The sequence below is a fragment of the Falco rusticolus genome, chromosome 3 (genome assembly GCF_015220075.1).
Source record: "Falco rusticolus isolate bFalRus1 chromosome 3, bFalRus1.pri, whole genome shotgun sequence".
Classification (NCBI taxonomy): Eukaryota; Metazoa; Chordata; class Aves; order Falconiformes; family Falconidae; genus Falco; species Falco rusticolus.
Genome location: NC_051189.1, coordinates 65,185,143 through 65,209,671, shown reverse-complemented (window position 1 = coordinate 65,209,671; position 24,529 = coordinate 65,185,143). Strand labels below are relative to the sequence as shown.

The 24,529-nt window shown below is 34.8% G+C and overlaps 1 protein-coding gene across 1 annotated transcript in view; it reads right to left on the bottom strand.

The window, feature by feature from the left end:
- Window positions 1-24,529, bottom strand: part of CCDC102B (coiled-coil domain containing 102B) — a 154,461-nt gene that overhangs the window by 940 nt on the left and 128,992 nt on the right.

Below are 24,529 nucleotides of genomic sequence, written 5' to 3'. Positions count from 1 at the left end.
ATTGCTATTCAAGATACATTTAAAGAACTTGTATAACTCATGAGTCTTTTTATTGGAAGATGGGAAAGTGGAGAACAGTGAAAAAAATCAAAGATATCTCAACCCCCTCATTCTAGCCACTAGTCCAACATAATGTCTTCACATTACATTAAAAGCAATAGGGAGATATTATTTACAAAAGCATAATCTTCATAACAATTACCATTAAAACATAACCATGCTAAAAATATATTAGTTTTTTATAAATTTTGGTTTGATAAATCATATTCTTGATAACAATGTGCTGCAGAACAAGAACACCCACTCAAGCTGGGCACCAGAAACAGGCTGTTATACTCTCTGGAATTCAGCACACAGTGAACACAACAGTTCACCAACCCCTGCACAGAGCAACACAGATTTGTCAAGATTTTGGAGCTTAAGTACTGCCTTAAGTAGCCACACTGCAAACTGACCCAAGAACACTGCCTGTAAAAGTGACTTGGGTGAATATTAGTGCAATATCAGTCATAGTTCTTTCCTTTTCCATTCATTTTGATAAGATAAAATATATTAATATAAACTAAAAATAAAATCCCTAAAACTAGCAACTGAGAGTTTTGAATTAAATTTAAAGAAAATAAACTAGAAATGAAAAAATTAGCCATAATTGATGGCTATGGGCTTGAATTACCAAGACAAATCAAGTTACTTGTTTTTACAATACTTCCTACTTAAACATTTTAGAAACAGTTAATCTGGTGTTTCTAGATACGATGTTAGTCTTTCTAACTTTTATAAAATATTGAGAGAGCTTTGTTTGGACTTCTATTTCACAATCAAATGAATGCAGTTACACATATCATGAGCTAGTACTAAAAACAGTACATGATTATATAGAATGTTAAGCTTTGAATGTTTATACAAACACATACACACTTGCCAGAAATCACTAGCATATAGACAATCTTATTTAAAGGAATATTTCCTATCGGTAAATATGAATCACAAAAGAGTGTCTGTTGACGAGCTAATGTACAATTTCCTTTCATTTCCACACCGGTTTACAACAGTCTTCAAACATGTCCTGTAAGAACCCCTGAGACCACTGCTTTATAGAAGGGAATTTTTGTAAGGTATAATTGTAGTATGTCACAAGGATTTGGCTCAATTGCTCTTTGTTTACAAGATATAGTTCCTCTGAGTAATTCTGCACTTTTGTGACTTCAATGTGTGTATTCCATGTGAAGGCAGTAATGAAGAGCCTATTTAAATGTGACCATTTATGAAGTTTATGCTATTAAAAAATAAGGGAAATCTTTCCCACTGGTAGTCTGCACAAGCCAACCTTGACAACATCTGGCATCTGGGAAGGGATGGGGCAAGAAGTTGTCCTGTTGTGTCCCACAGCCATATGGTGGAACGGCACTGGCAGACAGGTGAAACAGGAAACATATCCGCTTCCAACTGGAGCACCCCAAGGTTCCTTGGAGCAGGCAGGGAAGCAGTCAATTGCACGAGTGCACATCTTGGTTGTGCAAAGCCCGGTCAGCTCTACAGCTGCTGTAGTTGCTTTAGCTGTCTGTTCAGCCAGCACTGAGGCTGAGTCAAACCCCCTCCGTACGCGGAAGGACTCTACACAATTGTGTTCCAAGTTATTGCCAGACACAGAGTATAATTGTGGAAAGCGTAATAATAAAAGTAATATGGAATTGCTTTAGAAAAAAAATAATATAAATGGAAAAGCAAAATAAAATGCATGGATTTTGAACTCCAGATAAATGAGCAAAACATTAAAAAAACCTTTTCCTAAGAGCAGACAAATGGAAAATGTTATCAAAGTCAGCTAACAAAATCATGAAAATGCACAGGCATATAAAAAGGCAGCATACCATATGTCCGCCAATATCTAGTACAACAGGAACATTAAGAAAGCCATTAAGATAGTGTCCCCATTGTGTCCAGGTATACAAAACCATATGGTACATTTCCTGCTTCACTGTGCATTTCCTCGCTTTTGTTGTTTAGCATCACTAATTTAGAGCTCAATTAATATAGTTTATGTGTGACTTTGCAGAATATTTTAAAATTCTTTTTTGCTACTTAAAATTAATTTTTTTGTAGTGCAAGTGCACAGTAAGTATTAATGTAAAGTAGGTTTTTTTACAAAACTCAATTAAGTGGAAGAGCTAGATAGAGTTATTTTAAGATAGCTACACATGATACTTAACTATTATTGTCTTCTTAGTTAAGTCCTCACACACAATTTGCTGAAATGATGCTACAGAGAGACATTACAAGGTTGTTGTTGGTTTAATCAATGAAGATTTCCCAAGGACAGATGTGGGTATTTCTCAGAAGTGTAGATTAGAGACAAAATAGTAAGGGACTTATATAGCAGTGTTAAAGAAAATGCAACAAAAAATATAAGGTGACTATGCACTGATAAATGTCCACCCGTACATGGAGAAGAGAGGGAAACCAAGGTGCTTGAAAGATTTTTCTCCTTCATGGATATTTACCCTTGAAAACCTAATGAAGGTTAAGGAATCTCAGGATTCCTAAAAAACAAGATTAAAATTATTTGTAAGACATATTGTCTCTCTCTTTGGCATTTACAGATTCCACCTGCTTCCTAAAAAAGCTGAACTTTCCCACACTAGCTCAATCTTACCAAAGTTCCTGTTGGATTTCAGGGCTCCTGGGGTGTGTGGGTGGTGGTGGTGGTAAATTCTATTTTCAAAGGACTATTGCTAATTATCTTATCCGCCTTTCTGAAAGATTCATATACTGTTTCAAGAGTTTGATATAGAAAATGAAATTAGGGTGAAAATAGAAAAACCCACCAACTTCAAAAATCATTGCATTAGAAATGTTTAGATTGAATAACTGATTAGACCAAATAACTAATATCCTGAATATTTAATTTAAAAGATGAAAGATGAGAGTTCATTTAACAATAATAAATAATAAAACACCCAGATCCAGTAGGATTTGCCATTTAATGTCTCAGCCATGACAGTGTCACTGTGCAGTACTATTAAAAAAATCATGCATACTTTATTTCCAAGAGTGGATGGAGAAGGAAGGAAACTGGTATGAAACCAAATCAGAAGAAAGTAAATCATTACAAGCTTGACTTAGTAACTTCACTGGTATAAACTATATCTCAATGCCTAAAATAATTAATATTCTGAGTGGAATTACAGCTTTCTGTCCAAATTATAGTAACATTTTAGGTCAGCTTCTGATTTAATTAAAACACACTTGCCATTTAGCATTAGGGTACTGTTACGGACCATGAGTGAAAATATGGATATTGAATAGGTTTCATATTTTTACAAGGCAAAAATTGCTTATACCCTGTGTAAACTCATCCACTATGTGCTTCCAATCTCTGAAAACACTATATGGGCTCTCAAGAAGTAAGAATTTTTCTTCAAATGTTGTGTATCTTTTGAGAGCCACAAGACCCAACGTCATGTATTTCTCATTAAATTACTTTTATTTCCTTAGAACTCATGCAAAATTATGCTTTTTTATATTCCTTGCAAGAAAATGTCTGTGTTTTCCATATAATTGTATCCCCTTTTAATTTGATAATTCATCTTGGAATGAATTTCCCTAATACATTTCTGGTTACGGTGTATTACAATAACAACCACTGAAATTTACTAAACAAATATATTGAATATTTCCCCTAGGGTGAAATATGACAAAAATGACAACTTTGATCAAACTTTTGCTACTGCACACTAGACACAACACTTTGCAACTGAATCACTGTAGTCATACAGATCAGAATCTGAAACTAGTATTCCTGGAGACTAAATAGTTTAAGTAAGCCACCCACTCTAAACACTTCAAAAATGGCAGAAGATGAACATTGCACAGAGGGTAGCTAACTGAGAAGGACTCCTTCGAAAACCCATTCATAAATTCATAAATTCAGGTCTTGTTAACAGTGAGGTTTTCCAAAAGAAGAATCATTCTCCTTCTTAATATAACAATCTCACCATTCTGACACATAAAGAATTATGATGACTTTCTAAAATGTCTGCTTTTTCTTATTTTTTTTTCTTTAATTCTCAGATAATCACATATTTTTGCTCAGCTGGCTTTGCATAATGTCTTTCTTCAATTCTAATATTTTAGAGTCTGATCATGCCAGGTTATGGCTTGCCCAATTAAAATCACCTTTTTGAAGATAATGCTTCATTTCAACTACATGATAGAAGAAAAAAGTCTATCTGCTCTCACCAACAAAATGGACACAAGAAATAAATAATTTCATCTTTTATAGAACTGACAGTAAACTTATACAGGCTTTTCTACCTTCGGGTTTTAGAATACACTGAACCTACTGGAATGAACCAGAATATCCATATAATCTAATTTTTCAGTGAAAGGATGCAGAAAAAAATACACTTCCCAGAACTTGCTTAAAAATACTTGTTTTCTGTCCATCACTATTTATCAGTCTCATGGAACTGTACCAATAAATATGTAATTCCTTGCAGATTACAAGTAGATAACAGAAAATGTCCTTGTATTTTAATACAAAGCATAAATACAAATCAGAAATATTGAATAGTGATCGACACAATAGAATCACTATTGTTTTCTTCATATGGTCAGATTAAACTAGAGAGAGAGAAAAAATAACCACAAACCTTTACCTAAATGACTTATTGTTAAAAATCTCTACAATCTAAAGTCTGCCTGGGAAAGTAGATACTATAAATGGTTATTTTAAGATAGTATAACACTTATTTGTGTAATGTGCTTTAATATTTCTTGACAAAATGCCTTCTGATTTCTGAACACAGGAACGGTTCTTCTAGTCCTATAGATAAGAAGATATCAATAATATATACACTCCTTTTCATTTTAGGAAGTGTGACTTGCTTGTAAGGCTTTTTTGGGGCTTTTTTTTTGTATAGCTAAAAAAGGATAAGAAAGTACACTTGGCACAAGCTCTTCTCTCATTCCTTTTTTATACATTAAGATTCACTTGCTACAGTAATATTCTCACCTACATAATCTCCAGGCCAATAAAAAGCATGATCATTTCCCTTCCCAGTAATTACATGGTTGCCAGCTTCAATTTAGTTCCATTTACCCTTTCAGAATTCTTAACTTTTAACAGTTGCTCAATATTGCATCTCCATTATTTTCCTCTTCTTCCAGCTATGAAAGGTATTCAACTCTGTAGTAGACATTAACTTTCCTCCCCCACCTCCCCTTATCCACTTCCTATTCTCCATCCAAATTTGTCTTGAAACTAAGTGGGTTTTCTTCAGAATCATGTCGGGTGAGTTCTTTGTTATGTAAAAATTTTCATGCTGAAAACACTACACTATACTACTATTTAAATTGAAAATGAAGTTGTCTTTATAAGGAAAAAGTTATGTACACTCCACAAAATAAACCATTTAATTCCTAAAAAAGCTACTTTCTATACTGTGGTATCATTCAATATTATGCTTCCTAGTCATAGTCATTGAAATTATAAGAGGGAAGCACGGGGGAGTTCTGCAATACACCGTGTTCTGCTTTACACCATTGCCCAAACCACTGTTATCTTTGACAGTATTAAAGCCTGCTATCTCTCGAACTGGCTGGAGTAGAAATACTGTGCATCACTGCTGTGCTGTGATTACAAGCTTTATGACAGTGAAAGCATTTCTCTTAAAACTTGTAAGGCTGTGAGGTGGAATGTGAATGTGCACACTACAATTACCTATTCTGCTCCTTTCCATCCCTCCCAGATTCAAATTCTGACATGATAGTAGCTAGTATCTCACAAGCTGTTAAAGATAGCATGTGGCTAGAAAATTATCTAACTGGAGGTTTGAACCTCAGCTTTCAAATATCAGAAGGCACTAATCTCTAGCTCTGTGGTTTGTAAGGTTTGGACTGCTGAAATCATGTGGGGCTGAAGTGAAAAGCAAGAAATGGTGATGGTAATCAGGCGGTGTGAAGGTTTCATTATCTGAGGACCTACCATATCTGACAAAATACTACAAGTGCTCTCAGGACCAGTAAAATTATCTGAAGTATGCAAACATCAGGAGAAAGCACTGATCCTTAAATGGCAGTAAAGCAGACAAATGAAAGCAAAGAGTAAAGTAGTTAAAGACAAGCAGTAAAACAATTAGATAAGATATAGAGTGCTCTTCCTTATTTTCCTTGTCCTTTTTTTGTAACAATGTTTTATTTATTTACCAGTGTGGTAGAATAAGTAATTGGTATTTGCCAAATACTATTCATAGTTTTGGTTTCATGTTGGAAAATAACAATAATAGTATGTGTTCTCTGAATTTTTCAGTAAGAATAAATGCCTGAAGTTTTCCAAATCTCAATTATATTCATAATGTACCTAATTCTCAATACAGTTCAGGACAAGTTGACCTATTATCTACAAACTCCTTTGAAAAGCCTAATTTTAGTGTCTCTGATTGTGACAGCAGCAGGATATAAGCTTGCTGCGTTTCTACTGTCTATTTTTCTGGTACTCCTCCAGCATGCAGAACTGTTGTATCAGGAACACGTGAGGATACAATCCTGCTTAGTACTTTCAGGATGCTTTTATTGAACTACTGCCCAGAAGCCCAGATAATCCCTTTTGGAACCAGCAAATACACTCTGCCTGTGTAATTTCTTAAGGCAGATTCACAGCAACGAAGTCCTTAATAATTTTTGTGACCCTTTGTAGACTCCGTCCAGTATGTCCATATGTTTCTTATACCGGGGCCCAGCACTGAACCCAGCACTCCTGATGTGGTCTTGCTAGTGCTGAGTAGAAGGAAAAGATCACCTCCCTCAACCTGCTGGCCATGCTCATCATTAATGTTGTTGGCCTTCATTGCCTTGAAGGTGCATTGCTGACTCAAGGTCAGCTTGCTGTCCAATAGGACCCGCAGCTCCCTTTCTGCAAAGCTGCTTTCCAGCCAGTTGACCACAAGTCTTCCCTAGTGCAAGGGATTGTTCTTGCCCAAGTGAGGGATTTCGCATTTCCATTCCAACTTTAGGAAGTCACTGTCTGCCCATTTCTACATCTTTTGAGGTCCCTCTGAATCACAGCACAACTACTTGGTCTGTTAATTACTCTTCCCTGTTTTGTATCATTACAAGCTTGTGGAGGATGCACTCTGTCTCATGATCTGATGATTAGTGAAGTCAAACAGTACTAGCCCTGGTATTGACCCCTGTGGTACACTACTAGTGACTGCCCTCTAGCTGGGCTTCATTTCACTAACCACAAATTCAGCTAATTTTCAGTCCACCTTACTCTTCGTTTATTTAGTCTGTACTGCATCATACTGTCAATGAGTAGATTATGAAGTACAGTGTTCAAAGTATTGCTAATGTCAATTCATTGCTCTCCCATCATCCACAAAACCAGACGTTTAATTGCAGAAGGCTACCAGGTTGATCAGGATAATTTCCCCTTTATAAATCCATGTTGACCGCTTACAGTCATCTTCTTGTCCTCAATATGCTTGGAAATGGTTCCCAGGATTACCTTCCTGGGAACAGGGTTGAGGCTGACTAGTCTGTGGTTTCCCATATCCACTTTAAGAACCTTTCTGCACAAAAGGCTGCACAAACTGCTGCCTCTATTATTTGTGCTCTGCGCCTGGCTTCAGTGCTACCTAGTTCTCATATTTGATCAACAGTGCCGTGCTCCGCTTATCCGCTGCCCTCATGATTCTGTAAATCTCACTCATACCCTTCTCATTGCTCTTCAAATGAAAGAGTCCAAGACCCTTTCCTTGAAAAGTGGTCAGTCCAACCATCTGACCTATTCAGAAGCTGGAGCGCATGGTTTTATCGTATATATATGCTCAAAAGTTAAAAGAAAAAAATTGTATATATTAAGATGGAGTATTTGTAGCTAAACTTATATGTAAGTGAAGTTAATTTCACATCATCTGCAAATTTATTTATGACTTTCAGTGAAAAACAAGGTTTTACAACTTGAACATTCTGGATTTCACTATCAATGCAGAAATGTATTTTCTCTTTTTGTCTGGACAGATTACTTTTTTTTTTTTAATTGAGATTCTCTTTCTGGCTGGTGCTTTGCAATTCCTTGGGTTTTCATATCTCTAAATCTTTTGGTGCTTAAAAAAGTTGAATCTGTCATACTTACACTTTTATTTACATGCCTGAAAAACTCTGCTTTTTCAAAATATTGTTGCAATAAAGAAAGTATAGATGTTTATCTTTCTATTTATGGCATTAAAATTAATATAATTTTGGACTCATATGCTATGAAGCTCTTTTGTGACCAGAAAGAGGGTCCTCTTGTTGCTAAACCAAGCATAACTTTAGAACACAGTGAGTGTTCTCCATTCCTGAAAATTATGAATCACAGCAGGTGATTTAGAGTAAGCATCATTCTAATAGGATCACAAGTAACAAAAGTAAGTTGAGAAAATCATCTGAACACTGGATGTTTTTAGATTTTAGGAACTTTTACAGGATTTTACAGAAGATACAGAATTCACATGATCATTAGGAAGTAAATTACACCACCATAGAATATATAGAAGTCAGAGGCACATACATTACCTTTGCTAAAATTTAGAAACACAAAAAATGAAATTGAAAACCCTATACTTTTAATCATATGGTTCTGAACTCTGTTCATATGGTGTGTTATAAGTGCTGGATTTGATCAATCTTGTGCCATTAAAATTCCATTAACTCCATAAACTGATGCAAGAAGAGTATTAGAAATATTCACTGTCAGATTCTAGTAATGGCCATGTCATTTTGCTAAAGCAAGCAGCTCATCTCATTCAAGTTATGTTAGATTGAAAATTGAGGGTAATATGATGATAAATTAAAATATAGACAGCTGTTTGTTACAAATACATGTATATGTATGAGTTAGTTTACCTTTAGTTTACCTCTGAATAAGAAGACATAGCATTTAATTATTCCTAAACCTGATGTGTGAAATAATTTTTTCCCCTGAAAATTGTGAAAGAAGCACCACCAATAGCTCCTCACTGATGTATCTGTAACATTCATTGAGCTATTTTCACAAAACTAATAGAAATTCAGAGCATACGTAAATCATTTCTGTGGAAGAACTGTTTTAGAGTTATTAAGGATTTGTAAATTTTCTTAAGTATTCTTTCCTTATAACCTTGAAATTTAGAGACAATATACAAACAACATGAATAATCTTAGCTGAACTTTTACTTTACAGTGTTTCAGTTTGGCACAACTATCACTTGGGAATTTTTATTACAAGTGGGAAAGGAAAGAAGTTCCTTAGTGGCAATGTCATCTTCAGAATGAAGCACTGAAACTCCCTCCAACAGGAATACACTTGCATTCTCCAGGTCTGAGATGCTGTTTGACTTAAAAGATCTAAAGTCTGGGGGAAGAATATATGCCCCAAACATTCTCCCCCTCACAGACTTAGATTTGAACCTATGAGAAACTGAATGCTACATCTTTTCTTTTCTACTAATTTTCTAGATATTTGAACATATGTCGGATGAAACATGGAAAAAAAATGAAAAAGTAACTGACAAATACTTTACAAGTACTAGTAAAGAAGACAAGGTTATAAGCAGCACAGATGCTGACAGGCCCATGAATATCCTCCTTGTTTCTGTTATTTTTTTGTAGATAAATATGTATGTCTGTGTAAGGCACACCACAATGGATAAAAAACCCCCAAAACATTACTATTTCTCTGTCTAGAAGGGTGGAGAAGAAAATGCAGTGTTTATAGTTTGAAATAGGCTAAAAAAATAATTTCACTCATGATCATTCAGGATCTCTAAAGGACGGAGATGAATTGAAGTTACTTGCAATGATATGCATAAGAGTTATTCCTTGCCCACTCCTAATTTTTCTTTCAAAACGAACAACAAAAAAATCTGAACAGGCTGAGCACACACTATAGATAACTTTTAGTTAAAACACTGATCTTGAAAGATGTCAAGCATTTTTGAGCAGGAACAGAGTATTTCAATTACTTGTGAATTACTAAACATACCTGTACTGTAAAAATAAAGTAAGAAGTTAAAAAGCAAGAAGTATGTTTTCATCTCCTTTGTATCTTGACTTTCAAATTCTTTGTTTCTTTATTATCTTCCACTATAAAATTTCATATATATATATATGTATATAAATATATATATATATATATATATAAAAAAATATAATTGCAGCCTTTCATATATACTTTGCTATATGGTTAGGAAAGTAACTATGTATAAATCTGATCAAAATACCATGAAAATCTATATACAAATTTTGTGTGAGTTTTGGACTGGTGGCAAGCTGCCCAGTGGACTATCAGAATTTTAATTTTTTTCTGTTGTTGACCTAATGTAGCAAAAGGAGTATTTCTAGAATGTTTTATAACTAAAGAAAAAGAACATTAAGTGGTAATCTTAAAGCAAAAGTTTGCAAACAGAGGTGTCTGGAGTAATTATTTCCTATAAGTCTTTCTGTAGCAGAACAGAACCATTCAAATTGGGGTGTTGCACAAAATCCAGAAAATGTAATAATAAAACCTTGTGGTATTGGAAAGATCCCTACTGTAATAGAACTTAGAACAGAAATTAATGAAGGTTGTGAAAATATGCCTGTAGAGATGAGAGTTTCAGGTCAGGGAGGTGACAATACGATCCTTTCAGTGAGTTGTGATCATCAGACTGTCAATATTCAAAAAAGAAGAGAAAAGTCATACAGGAACAGCTACTTTCTGATTAGTTAGAGACAAGTAGGTTCTAAATAATCTGAAAGAATGACTGGAAGTATAAAAATTCTGAATTATTCCACTTATAAAACTAATGACTTTTTTTGTTATCTCATTGTTTTTTCAGTAAGAACATGTTGCTTTCTTCCTTGAAAGAGATAAAGTTAATTATGAAGAATCTGAAAAGTGGTAATGTAACATCATTCTGGAACAGTAAAGAAAAAAAAAAAAAAAGATGTGAACTATTAGAAAAGGAATAGAGAATACAATAGTTATTATGCTACCAAGTTAATCCAATAAAATGACCACATTAAATACTAAATACAATATTTACTGTATCTGAGTGGAAATCACACAAGTCAGGAAAAGGTTTGCAAAACAAGAAACATATAAACAAATGTATGGGATAGCTTCCACAGGAGGGATGACCAAACAAACTTCAGGATGCGTATGATAGCGTGAACAGGAAGAGGTCACAATGTCTAACAATAGCGAAAGTAGAGAGCATCAGATGAAACCAGCAAAAGGCAGGTTTAATGCAATAAAGAATAACCTCAAACAGAACACAATTAAGTCTTGAGACATCTTGTAGTAGGCTTCTACAAAAGCTTTACAGGAGTCCAGAAAGATATTGAACAATTTAATAGAAAAAAACTCAATATAAGGCTTAAAAGACACCATCTCTGCTCGAAGGAATCCTTGACCTTGATTTTTCTGGAATCTGACACTGTACTCCTGGGATGTATGTCTACCTGATTGCTTTACAGTCTTACACAAATCCACTTTTCTCCACCACCAGAAACAGTATACCAGTTTAGATGGAATTCTGTGTGGTATCATTGTTATATTCATTAATCATTAATGAGCATACAAAACAATATTTGAAATTGAAATATTGTTTTCAGACCCATACTTAAAGTTGCATCAGAAGAATTATAAATGTGAAATGTACTCTGCTAAGACTTAAAGGGCTTTTTGCTTCAGCTGTTTTTTTCTCCAACTACACTTCAGACACATAGTCTTACTGAGCAGGGAGAAACTTTCAGACTTACAAGCATGGGTCCCTGTGTTACATGAAATCAGAACTGATGTCTCCAAGTGCAGCAAAAGAGAGCACAAAGGTCAGTCTTTAGTATTTCAGATTATGACTTCCCTATATGCAGTAAACCCCAGTGGTATTGTGCATCTAATATGACTTCATGAATGAGATGAAGCTAGTGTCTCCTTTAGAAGACAATGGGTTATCTTCAGTATTATATTTCATTGCAATCAATGTTGTTTTTTTTTAATTTGATGAAATTAATGAATTCAGGTATTGTTTTTTTGGTTTTTTTGAGATTAAATCTGACCTAACAAGATGTTGAAATAACATCTCCGTATTTCTTACTTAAGAATTAAAATCCGTTAGTATAGTACTGGGCTCCAACAAAGCTGCATCTTGTTAAAATATGTAAAACTGGAGGCATCACAAGCCTCTTGCAACCTTGCTATTTATGCTCGTTTCACACACCATAGCTCATTTGGTACAAATTTTGCAATATTGCTTCTCTAGCTCTATACTTTCTTACCATTCCATCAGAAGATATTTCATATCTTACAGAACCAGGTTTAGTTGCAAACCTCCTCCTTAAAAGGGGTCATGACACTGGAATATGGAGGTAGATCTTCTAGGCACTTATGAAAATAATGAATCATACAAATGACAGGTATCTGGGACCTTCTGCAAAGTGCATTATTGCTTATAAATCCCAGCAGTTGGTCATACATCACTTTCTAATTAGTATACCTCTTTCACACTACTTTCAACGTTCTCACTTTTCTATTGTACCTCTTTGTTGCAAATGAATTAATTGATTTCTTAATTCATGTACTCTGCAACAAATGACAAGCTTTCTGGTTAGTCCAGTTCTGGGTAGAAGTACTAATTTTTCAGTTAGCTCTCAGACATAAAAGTTTTTGTGCTTCTGAATAGTTCCAATTTGTTTAAAAGTACAATACAATAAAGAATATACATTTATATTAAAAAAATGGCTTTTCAAATGAAATAACATCTCATCAAAAATTGATTTGTGTGTTTAATGTAAACAGTTTGGCTTGAATTTTGAAAATCCATATTTTTTCAAAATCTAAATATTGGTCATCTGATTTCATCATATTTAGGCCAGTGATCACAAATAGAGACTGAAAAGTAACATTAGTACAGCTACTTCTGTGATGGGATGATGCCATGCCATGATGAATTTTCTCTGTATTGTGTGAGACTTGTCATAGAATTTTAGTTGGTAATGGAGGTCACCACAGAACTTATGATGATGCTTCAAAAATCTTTCATCTTTTTAGTTTGCTGCTATATTTTTAAACATGCCTCCAGTGCAGGCAAGCAGGCAAAATCAATTATTTAAAAGTGTCTCAGAAGCTTGTTTCAAGAAAAATGAGTAACTTACACTAATGGGGTTTTTATTGCAAGTGACAGTAAATGCAAATCACAGAAAGAGACTTTCAAGTATGGAGTGGATGGATGACAGACAACTTACCCTAAAAAATGTGTATGTGCACTTTAAAAAATGTGCAATGTAAGCTCTAACTTTTTGGAAATACTATTGAAAGAAGCTATCTCATAAAAATGCTTCACATTGCTATCTGAAAACGAGAAGAAAGTGACTCTTCTGGTCTCCAGAATAAAATATAACTGAAATATGTGCTGAGAAGTGATAAGCACATCTAAAAGATTTAATTAAAGCTCACAGGACTAAAGAAAAGAGCTACTGACACAGAAGCTGTCAGGACAAATTATCTGTTGAAGAATGTTTTCAAACCAGAAAATACACAGTTGACTACAGAAAACGGTTTAAAACTCTTACTGAAGACATTTAGCTAATCTGGGCTATGACACACATTTATAATGTTCAGTATAAGGTCATCTACTTACTCTGCTACATTCAGAAAAGTTGGTATTTCAAATTATTCGTAAAAAGAAGTGTCTTTCTTCTATAGCTGTTATGCAACCAGTGTGGATCTTCAAAAACATTTCCTTAGAATTACAGTTCAAGATTAAAATATTTAGCATCAGCAGTGAATCACTTGGCTGTTTAATTACTGAGCTAGTAATCCTGTTAATCATTCTACAAATGGTGTTTGTGTTTAGTGACAGAACAATTTCAGGAAAGATCAATGATTCATTTTAAGAACAATCATGATGATACTCCACTTTTTTTTGAATCCTGTATTTAACAAAATCATCCACTACTTCAGGTTATCTTCCAGAATAATACACTGTTTATTTCTACTTTATATAATAATCATTGAATGAATGCAATCCCATTGAAAAACAGGTTATTACCATCAATAAGAAACTTAAGAAAAAAAAAATCACATATTGAATTTAATTCCTTGTTGCCTAACACAAACAATGGTAGTGATTTTACCAAATACTTGCTCCACTAGTGACCTAATCACTTCTAAATAATAAAGTGAACTGGAAAGGATGCATCTTGGTCATGGAATCATATAAGTTTTTTCCCTTTGGATCACTTATAGAATGATGTCAAAATACCTGTGGTTACTGGGGCGGATATTTAGTTCAGATTCAAAATACAAAAGAAGATAACGTTAAGAAGACATTCTTTGCAGATAAGTAGATAATAATATATACACTGTTGATGTTGGAGATAATCAGTATAAGATAAAAATATCCTCATACATTGAACTTACCCAAAGACCTAAGAAGCAATGGGGGTGATGCTGTGGGCATTATTGGATTGCTAAGTCTTTTTTCCTAATATAGAAAGTTACTTCTGTGCTGACATTAAATCACCAACATGAACAGTTTAGCAACATTTGAAGCTTTAAAGAATCCAATGAAAACTTCATAAAGGAGGGACTAAGTGCAGAGAAGCAGGGTATAATTTAAACAGATCACTGGTTGAATATTATTGCTTGGCTTTCCCATCTAATAGAGAGGGCAAATACAATATAGTGTTCTATGCAACCCAAAGAGCATGGAAATTCTGTTATGTTCCTCTAAATCTAAACGTTCATAGACAACCCACCCACCATCTCCTTACACCTACTTCTGCACAGGTTCTATTAAACATCAGAAAACTAAAATTAGTGATAAGGATACCTTTTTAAAAAGATTGTATGCATGCAAACAACACAGCACTGTCTTACTAAATGCCTGCTTAAAATCAGCCTGCATGTTTAAATTTTAGAAGTATCAAACAAAAATATTTTGCACAAATGTATTTCTCATTTTCAAAAAGTGGTAGGAGAAAGTATTGTATTTGAAAAGAATGGCAACTTAGCTCAGACACTTTATAAATAAATAAAAAGAATATAAAAAGAAGTAAAAAGAAGCAGAATTTATCATTTCCTTTCCTTAGTTGATTACTTAACTGAATTAAGGACCTGGGGAAATGCATTTTTCCATCTGCATCTGACAGATAATTCTTCATAAACTCCATGAATGAAACCAAGTTATTCAAGGTCTTAATAAATATGTAATGAGATAAACTCATTGCTGATGTCAATTTAGAAAACGGGTTCAATTTTGAGAATGTAAGATAAACAAAATATATTTAATTATGAATTTTAATTTTCTGGAAGACTGATTCTAAAGCTATAGAGAAACAGTAGTATTTCCTAATTTTGCATAAGTTAATAGCACCAGGATGCTGAACAGTTTCTCCTTTGCCTGGGATATTTTATCTGGTAAAATAAGTTTGCGAAACTATTATATATCACTCGATGTTCTTTTCCTACATTCATTTTACACAACATAACATAATTGCTCACATTCAGTGAAATAGTATCCTTCTGATTCCTGGCTGCCAATTTGGTAGATTAAAAATGTGAATATTTTAATCTCTAGATTAGAGGGAGAATTGCTATGGTACTACAAGTTTAGAACCAATCCCCACGAAGTGACTCATTTCCCAAGGCCAGCTGATTCACAGTTCTTTGAATTGTCACCTCCACTAGGATAAACTAGTACATATATCCATTAAAAAAATAAAATTAAAGATGAAATAGCCTTTCAAGGTACTTAATAACCTCTCTGCAGTGGAAACAGCATCAAATGCAATTCTTCACACTGTTTTGCTATGGGGAAAAATAGTTTTTAGAGTTAACTTTCACATAAACTTTCCATTTTGAATTTGATACAAGCATAAACCTTTAGAAATTTTTCAGAAGTTACAATGTATTCATTTTTTTAGCCATAATTTATTGCTCTTGCAGGAGATAATACTGTAGAATGCACAGCAAATAGATTTTACATCTTTTGGGTTTTGTCAGTTTAAAATCTCAAATATCTAGCTTTACATTATTGAAACCTTCATGTTTTGTCATTCCCTGAACAGCAGGATCTGCTTAAATGCATTTTTATTTTTAGCAGAAAGAGCTATTTCAATGATTATTTCAATACTTCTTCTATAAATCTGTTGCTTAATGCTGTTGATAAGCTAATCAACTATACAATTTTAATTAAACTTTTTCCATTCTCCTGTCGTGTAAATATCTAAAGAAATATGATTAAATTCTCATTGGGGTTTTATCCAGTAAACACAAAACATGGAAAAGAAAGCAAACTCGGAGTGATTATTATCTAAATATTGGCTGAACATCAATGTTTGATGGCTATTAAGGCAAGTTTTCAGTGAAAGAAGGTTAAACTAGATCAAATAAGACTACTGCCCCTGTCAGCATTTAGAAAATTCATTTTTCAGATAGTCTGAAACCTAGAATGTTATTCCCAGATGTAAAATTTCATTTCAAGAAATGAAAATTTTATATAGTCTTTTCAAACTATTCTTTCATAACTTGTATACTTCCAACAAAGAACTGAATTGCACTGGATAGCTGACTCATAAGATCACAGACTGGACATCAAGAGGCCCCTTAATACAGACAGACCACTTATTTTATTTCTTTCCATCATATATGATAAAAAGTTATTTTTCTTCAGTAAAGATGAAGATATTTTTCAGTTTAATCAGATCAGTCATTGTGAAAATTTAAGTTTGCCTTCTCAGCCTTCCTTGCCCTTAGAAGACATGCTGTTACCAGCAAAAAGACAGAGAAAGAATTTGTCTTCACAGCCATTTTGGGTAGAGGGAAATGATACAGAAATGCAGATTTTATCCTCCCGTCAGCACAGGATAAAACTAAAAAATTCAAATGGCAGAGGAAATGTGTTATGGAAAAGTAAGACTTATGGCTAGGCTATCCTATTGCCTGATGCTACAAAACCCATAGAGGTGTATGGTTGTAAAATCAAACATCTCAAAGGCTAAAATTTACAGAATGGAGATCCCCAACATTTTGGTGCACCCAAATTTTACTTATAATACACTCTGACACACATGGTCAAACTGTTTCCCTGTTAATCATCCTTTCTGCTCCTACTGTCCCTCTGTCCCATCTTCTTCTACCACCTGTTTTTTATTTTTTTCCCCTTCCTGTTTTGTCTCTTCCTCTAGTTTCTCCACTCTGCATCATGAGAAGATCCAGCCCTGCTGCCCTTTGCCAGTCTTAGCCATGATGGTCTTCCTCAGGTTGTGGAGAACAGAGGGGGAGCGTTGCAAACACAGAGCAGAACCTGCCCCAAAGCACTGTGGTTTCCAGAGGTCCTCTGCAGCTGGAGGGAGAAGTTGTAGCAAATATTGCATTACCTTGTGAGTCAGGATTGATGCACACCAGATACACAGAGAAGCGATGAAACATTTTGCTGCAAAACTCTAACAAGTCTCCCATGAATGTGGGAACTTGATTTCTACAGGCTTCATCAGAATATCCAAGTTGTAATGGGGAAGGCAAAAGGCATATACCTGACAGCAGAATAATCAATCTGCCTAATTTAAAGTCCCTACTTCAAAGCACTGAGTGAAAAAGTTTAACATTAAGGATTATTTTAACATAAGCAAATCAGTGCATGTTACTGGAGGCACACAGAGTCACATACACACATAGATCCCGGCCATCCAGGACAATCTAATGCTTTACCATAGAAGTTTCCCAAACATATAGTCAGATGGCAGACAAAAGGTTTTAATTGTTACTATTATTATCACATACACATACGATTGCTATAAGCATAAGCTGTTTTTTAAGCAAACCAATATAAAGATAATTTTGTCTTCTGTATATCAGCAACTACAGAAAATTTTGAAAATAGAAGAGTCTACCTTATAAGACTCTGATCCATCCAACATTCTGAATATCGACTGGTGTCTCCTGTTGTCTATGTGCTGTTCATGCATGCTACCCTGCTGGAGCAGAGTTTATCAAGACTTGTGGGTACAGTTTTATTAATGTCCATGGGGGAATTGTTGTGAAATTCTCTTTGTTAGTAGGAGATTCTTTTCTAATCTAGTAAACACAGAATTAAAACTGTACTCATTGCACAGTTGTATTTTTCATCAATTTCAGAGAGCAGCAGTTTCTTAATAGCCTCCATGGCCTCCTCTGGCTTAAAGTCTAAAGTGATTACAGGAGCCAAAAATCTTTTCATTGTTCCCTTGTAATGTGCAGCAAAGGAGAACATAAAATTATAGCATGCTTTCCAGTGTGCAATAAAACTCACACTGGTCATTGGTGAAATTATAATGGGAAGAACTGAGACAATAGCAATGTTGATTCATGTATTTCAAAAAAGATGAATTGATTTTGAAAAGGAAAGCCCAGCATTTTCCTGTTGAGCCAATTCTAAAAACAAATACACATTATACTAGATTCTGAAATATAATTTTCCAAAAAACACACCTATATTTTTTATTGTATTATAATGTCCATTTGGGTATGGTTTAGTTTGGTTTCCATCTCTTTGGTCATTGTAAGATCTGTAAGTAAATGGAAAATACACTAGATAAAGACCTTATGAAAAGGATTTTCAAAGGACAAATGAGTCAAGAGTTTGCAGTCCAAAACAGATGAGTCTGAAAAATATGCTAATGTAAGCTCTGTAGTATTGATTTGTCAACTAGGTGTTGAACTCTCACTCCATATCAAAAACACTTCACCAAAAATGACAAATTGTGTTGGAGGAAGAGGTCTTGGTGGTGTAAATGGTGTAGGAGAAAAAGTGTAGATTGGTTAGGTTTTCCTTTTTCCCTAAGTTTTATTTGGTGGCAATTATGCTATTGTAGCAATTTAAATGAACAAAACTCATAGAGTAGGCATCAATTTAATTTCTTTTCTTAAATTACAGAATAAAGTATAGCAATAGTACTAGAGGAAAATATATAAAGCTGAAGGTACATGAATCTTTCTTCCAGGAAAATTAACTGGGATTTTCCTCTACTATTTTGAGGTTTATTATAAAATTACTAAATTTTATTGAAAGGTGCCAGTTTATACATGTCAGGATAGCAAAAGCAATATACAGGAAAGTATTGACAGCTCGCTGTGCTGCCTGTGTGCACTCTGTATTCACTTTCATATGTTAGTAATAGACAAATGTATGGGTTGCACTATAACAGTATTACCTAAGAAACTAATTTCAATGTTGAGGACTTAAGATACATAGGAATAGTATCTGGGCAACTTAAACTCCTCTACTGATGTAGAATCTGGCATACAACTGTTTATAAAATGTTGATTGTTGTACATGGCACATGTAGTAAGTACTGAATTAAGAAGCAAATATGGATACATACAGAATGCCAACACTGTATTTATTGAGCCCATTTCAGAGATTTGTTGTTAATAACAATCAGACATATGTAATTTTATATTTCTTTTAAATTAGAAAAAATGTATAATTTTAAATTTGTATAAAATTACATATCTTACCATATTAGGCAATTTCCCATTATCTTTATATATTTATTTAAAATCAAAATAATTTAGCCCTTTTATTAAAATGCCATCTCTCAGCTTTAAGTCCAACATTGTATCAATAGAAGTTATTATCAATAGGATGGATTTTACTCTGTTCAACCTGATTTATCCAAAAGTAAATTTTAATCAATTAAAAAAGAAAGTCTTTTACTGCCAGGGATAGCAGGGAGCACCCCCACCATTAACTTCATGATCTGCTGACTCTTTCTCAGACTCATTTCCTTGTAGGACCAAATGTACTGGTACTAAGCCTGGCACCAGCACACAGTAGAAAAGGAAGCCCATGCTGTCACAGGCAGGGTGCTGTGCCAGAGCTGTAGCCCTCACTGTGCAAGGTCAGAGGGGGAAAGGGGACCCTCATGAGCTAAAACATAAAAGATGACACTGAGTTAAAAATGAAGCAAAGATAAATACACTTAATAAACCTATAGTTCAAGAGGTTAAATATAAATTTTACATCCCCTGAAGATTAAACAAACTTAAAAATAACACCACTTTAATTATTTCAGGTTTTCACTGCAAATGCAGATGTGACTGAAATACCTGCAAATTTTTTTGTAATTTAATTTTTTTAAAAATTTCAAAACCCTTAATTAAATGCCAATAATAAGCAATACAGATTTTGCATTTGAGTATTTGAAAGAGCTTATGAAACATCTCTTAAATGTTTCAATTTTCTCTAAGTATATTTTGCAGCTACATATTATCATTCAGTATCAACAGCTTCAATGAAATTGGGTGAATACTGACTTTTAGATAAAGGTTTTAACAATATTATTTTGAAAAGAGAGCACACCAGTAGTCTGAAATCGATGCATTTGCTTTTAAAAGATTTAAAGTTATATATTTAATAATTGCCTTAATCCTGGATTTAAGGGTTTTCTATACCCTTTCCAAATTATGTGTTTACATATGATGACACTGTCTTGTCATTCACACAAATGCCTAATCCCTTTCAAGTCTTTCTATTGCATTTGCATTATCCTTCAGCATCAGGTGGTGCCACAAGTTTGAAATATACCTCCCCATGACTGGAACCTGTCATTTACAACATAGGCTGGTTGTGAAAAAGATGCTAGAAACTCAAGGAAGAGTATTATATAAAGAATATATGATTGCTTTATGGTTTTACTTTATATGAGAGTGTTATAGTAAGGAATTTTCACATTCCTAATATTGTTGCTTTTTTTCTAAGAAGTTTCTCCTTGTTCTTTGCATTATTATTTTGCTTGGCATGCATTTTATCGTCTGTTGAAGACATATTAACATCGGAATATTCATGCCATTCCATCATATTTCTCCAGTATTTCTACCTGCTTTTTTAATGTAGATACTTCAACAGCTCTAGACTACTGTCATTCATGGTGCTGTGTTGGAAATGATAACACTTATCACATAAATTGAAAAAAAAACCTAAACCACAAAATCCCGTATAGCAACAAAACTCATATTTTGAATTTTGTCTCTGAATAGAAATGTGGTTGCTTCTCAAACTGATTCCTAAGTTCATTAAAATGACACATCACTGTTTGAGAATAAAGATTTACATTATTTTATAACGTGTCTCAGAAGACAGCTCTATGGCCTCACTGCATTGAAGTAATATTTTGAGATTTCTTTGTTAAAAAATAAAAAGTAAAATCCACCCAAAATAAAAATAATGGCTGTGGCTGGGATTGGTAAATTCTGGGATACAATATCCAACATCAGTCACTCTTCTATAATTTCTACTGGGCATTCATAATTTTTAGCTGGTATTTCCAGCAACATCCCATTCTTTCCATACCACAGCCTGTAATTCCCCCATAAATGTACTTTTGATCTTCCCCGACTATCTGCCAGCCTGTTTGGACAGGTGGTAAGTTGTTGTTTTGTTTTGCTGGGTGTTTTTTCTTTATTGAACTCTATTACAGTGTTTACAGTCTTTCTTTTAGCTGAGGACTTCCAAATATGGTGAGAAAAGCAGTGTCAGCACGAACAACCCTTTTATGTTCAGTATGATTGACTACATAGGTAACCAAGGCTCACAAAGGGATCAAATGCTGACCATGGAGAACAACTTCCGTTTTGGTCCCTAATGTGTTAGAGAATAATTCATACAGACAACATTTTTTGATAATTGGAATAGAGGGACTGCAGTCAATACAGAACCTGCAGCAAATTACTGTGCTAAATTACAAACTGTCAGAAGCAGTGGATGAACTTGGCTTTTCCACTTACAAGATTAAGAAAACTTTTTCTTTTGCCTGTGATAGGAGAAAGGATTAATCTCACAGTATATCTTCAGGCTAGATATTTGGAGAAGGTGTGGACAGTCTTTTGCTGCCACAGATGATACCAGTCTGCCTGTAGATTAAATAAAAAACCAAAAGACCCCATATTACAGAAGGAAAAATACTGGAGGAGGTATAAGAAAGTTTGTCTGGAATACTAGCTGTATTCACAAGTCTGTTTAAACTGGTTTTGTCCTAACAAATGTAACCCATTTAGTTGTATAAACAGAGTTTTCATGCTATTGTGCAGTAAGCGGGACACAAAACTTGGAGTCAGTGGTCACTCCACGGAAAGCCACAAAAAGAAGAAAAGATAACTAATAAAGTGTGTAAGAAACACTGTGAGGTCACCATGGAGCCCTCAGAATGCTGTCAAAAACATCCTTCCAAACCATGAAGAAAGTCTGGAGAACACAAGGTAGTGGAGCAAAAGGTAAGATAAAGTAACTCTTAACATAGGTTAACTCCCTCTTAACATAGGTTGAGAAGGACTGGTTGAGATGATGAGGAACAAGGGCAAAACAGAAAAAAAGCTTTTCTATGCTCACAGTAGGAATGGGAAGAAAAAAAAACCAAATAAGACCTGTTGTCAAGGTTTATTCCCACCACCTAGATACAATAATGATATCAACAAGGTCACATGTAATCAGAGTTTCTCACGTTGGAAGGGACCCAATAAAGATCATTGAGTCCAACTCCCTGCTCCTTGCAAGACTACCTAAAACTGAATGATACAACTAAGAGTGTTGTCCGGTTGCTCCTTGAACTCTGACAGGCTTAGTGCCATGACATCTGCCCTGGGTAGCCTGTTCCAGTGATTGACGACCTTCTCAGTGAAGTACCTTTTCCTTAGTGTCAAATCTGAACTTCTCCTGAAGCAGCTTTATTCCATTTGCTCAAGTCCTGTCACTGGTCACTAGAGAGGGGAGATCAACACCTGCCCCTTGAGGAAGTTGTAGCCTGTGATGAGGTCACCCTTCAGCCTTCTCTTTTCCAGTCAAGTGACCTCACCTGCTCCTTATAGTCTTGACCTCTAGACCTTTTAGATGGTTACAGACAAGATATACTTATATGGGGAAGGCTATCAAATGCATGTGTTGCAAAGCTGAGAGATCTGGCATCCAAATATATGTTAGACATGTCAGACAGGATTAGTTGAAGGTGGTGTGATTCCAGGGTGTACTAAAGCCAGCAGAGATTCTGGGGAGCCTTGGCTACAATGTTTCTAGTTAAAAATGGCAGAATCTAAGTAAAGGGAACAAGATTTGGTGCAAGTTCACAGGCTTCAAGAGACACCACAGCATGGAACAAAGCAGAATGCATACATTAATGCCACATGAATATAGTAGGGAGAGCTACAAACGAAACAGAAATATAAGTGTTCAGTATATAGGCAGCTAGTAGTGCATGGAGTAGATAATGGAAAACCTTTCTGTCACAGGAGAGGCTTGCTTGCTTGCTAGAAACTGTATCTGTAAAAATGGCAGTATATGTAATGTGACTTTAACATAAGACTCGTGAAATACATAAACTGTGGAAGAGAGCTAGCTACTGTACAACTAAAAAAAAAATGCAGCTCCCGTCACTGCAACTCTAAATTTGTGTCTTTCTACAGAATTTGTATCTCTTCTTCAGATTATGAACGATTTTTAGTTCAGGTAAAGTGAAGCACAGCTCCAAAGCAGAGAGCCTCTTGGATTGGTGCAGCATACAACCAGATAAGCCTTCCTTTAAAACACTGATGTCTGGGAACATTATAGAGACATGTCCAAGTAGTGTGCCAGTTATGCTGCAAACTTCTTGATTGACAGATACGAATACAGTCTAACAATGCATATGGTCTGAACATTTTTTTTTTCCCCATTCACATTCATTTGAAGCTTACAGAAGCTTGACACAGGTAATACAGACTGAATCAGGACACAAGATAAAAATTGGGGTCTTTAACAAAGGAAGATAGCAGTAAGACTCCCTCTGGAACAGGTCAAGGCTTAGTATGGCAGCAGGAGTCAGCCTGGGCATATAAAAGGGAATGGGGAATGAAGGAAGGGTTACTGCTTATGCCATTCTGCATGGGCTGTTTCATCAATTTGCTTTTAGCCATATAGCAGATGTGCAGTTTGAGCAGAAGCTATTAGAATATATCATGAAGATGTCCCAGTTGAGCACAATGCTCTTCTAACTGCAGTGCCAACTAGAGTTTCTAGCTCTGCAAGGTGAGAAAAAGGCATATCCCAGGAAAAGCAGTACTGTTGCCAGATGCACTAACCAACTTCAGAGTACCAAAACAAATGGCTCTTTGGAACAGAAAAGACACACTTACATGCTTCCACACCGTTACTTCTGGGTCTGGGAGGTCTAGCAACCTGAGACCCAACTGAGCAGGAGTAGATGCTATGGAGAACAAAACAGTTCGTGCTCTAGAGATTGTCTAGACCACAAGTAATCAGGTAAAAAATTAGCTGTGGCCAAGATTGAAATGTGTTTACAAGGAAGTAAACATTAATTTTAAAATAGAAGAAGGGCCATAAAAAATAAAATAAAATAGAGCAATACTTGAGAAGCCAAACTTCAACTGTCTAAGGAACTCAGATTTGCAAAGAGTGAATGACAACAGAAGAGAACACATTTTTTTGTATAATACTCAGGAAGTGTCCAATGATGCTTCCTTCTGCCCTCCTGGTCTCTAGAAATGTATGGATCA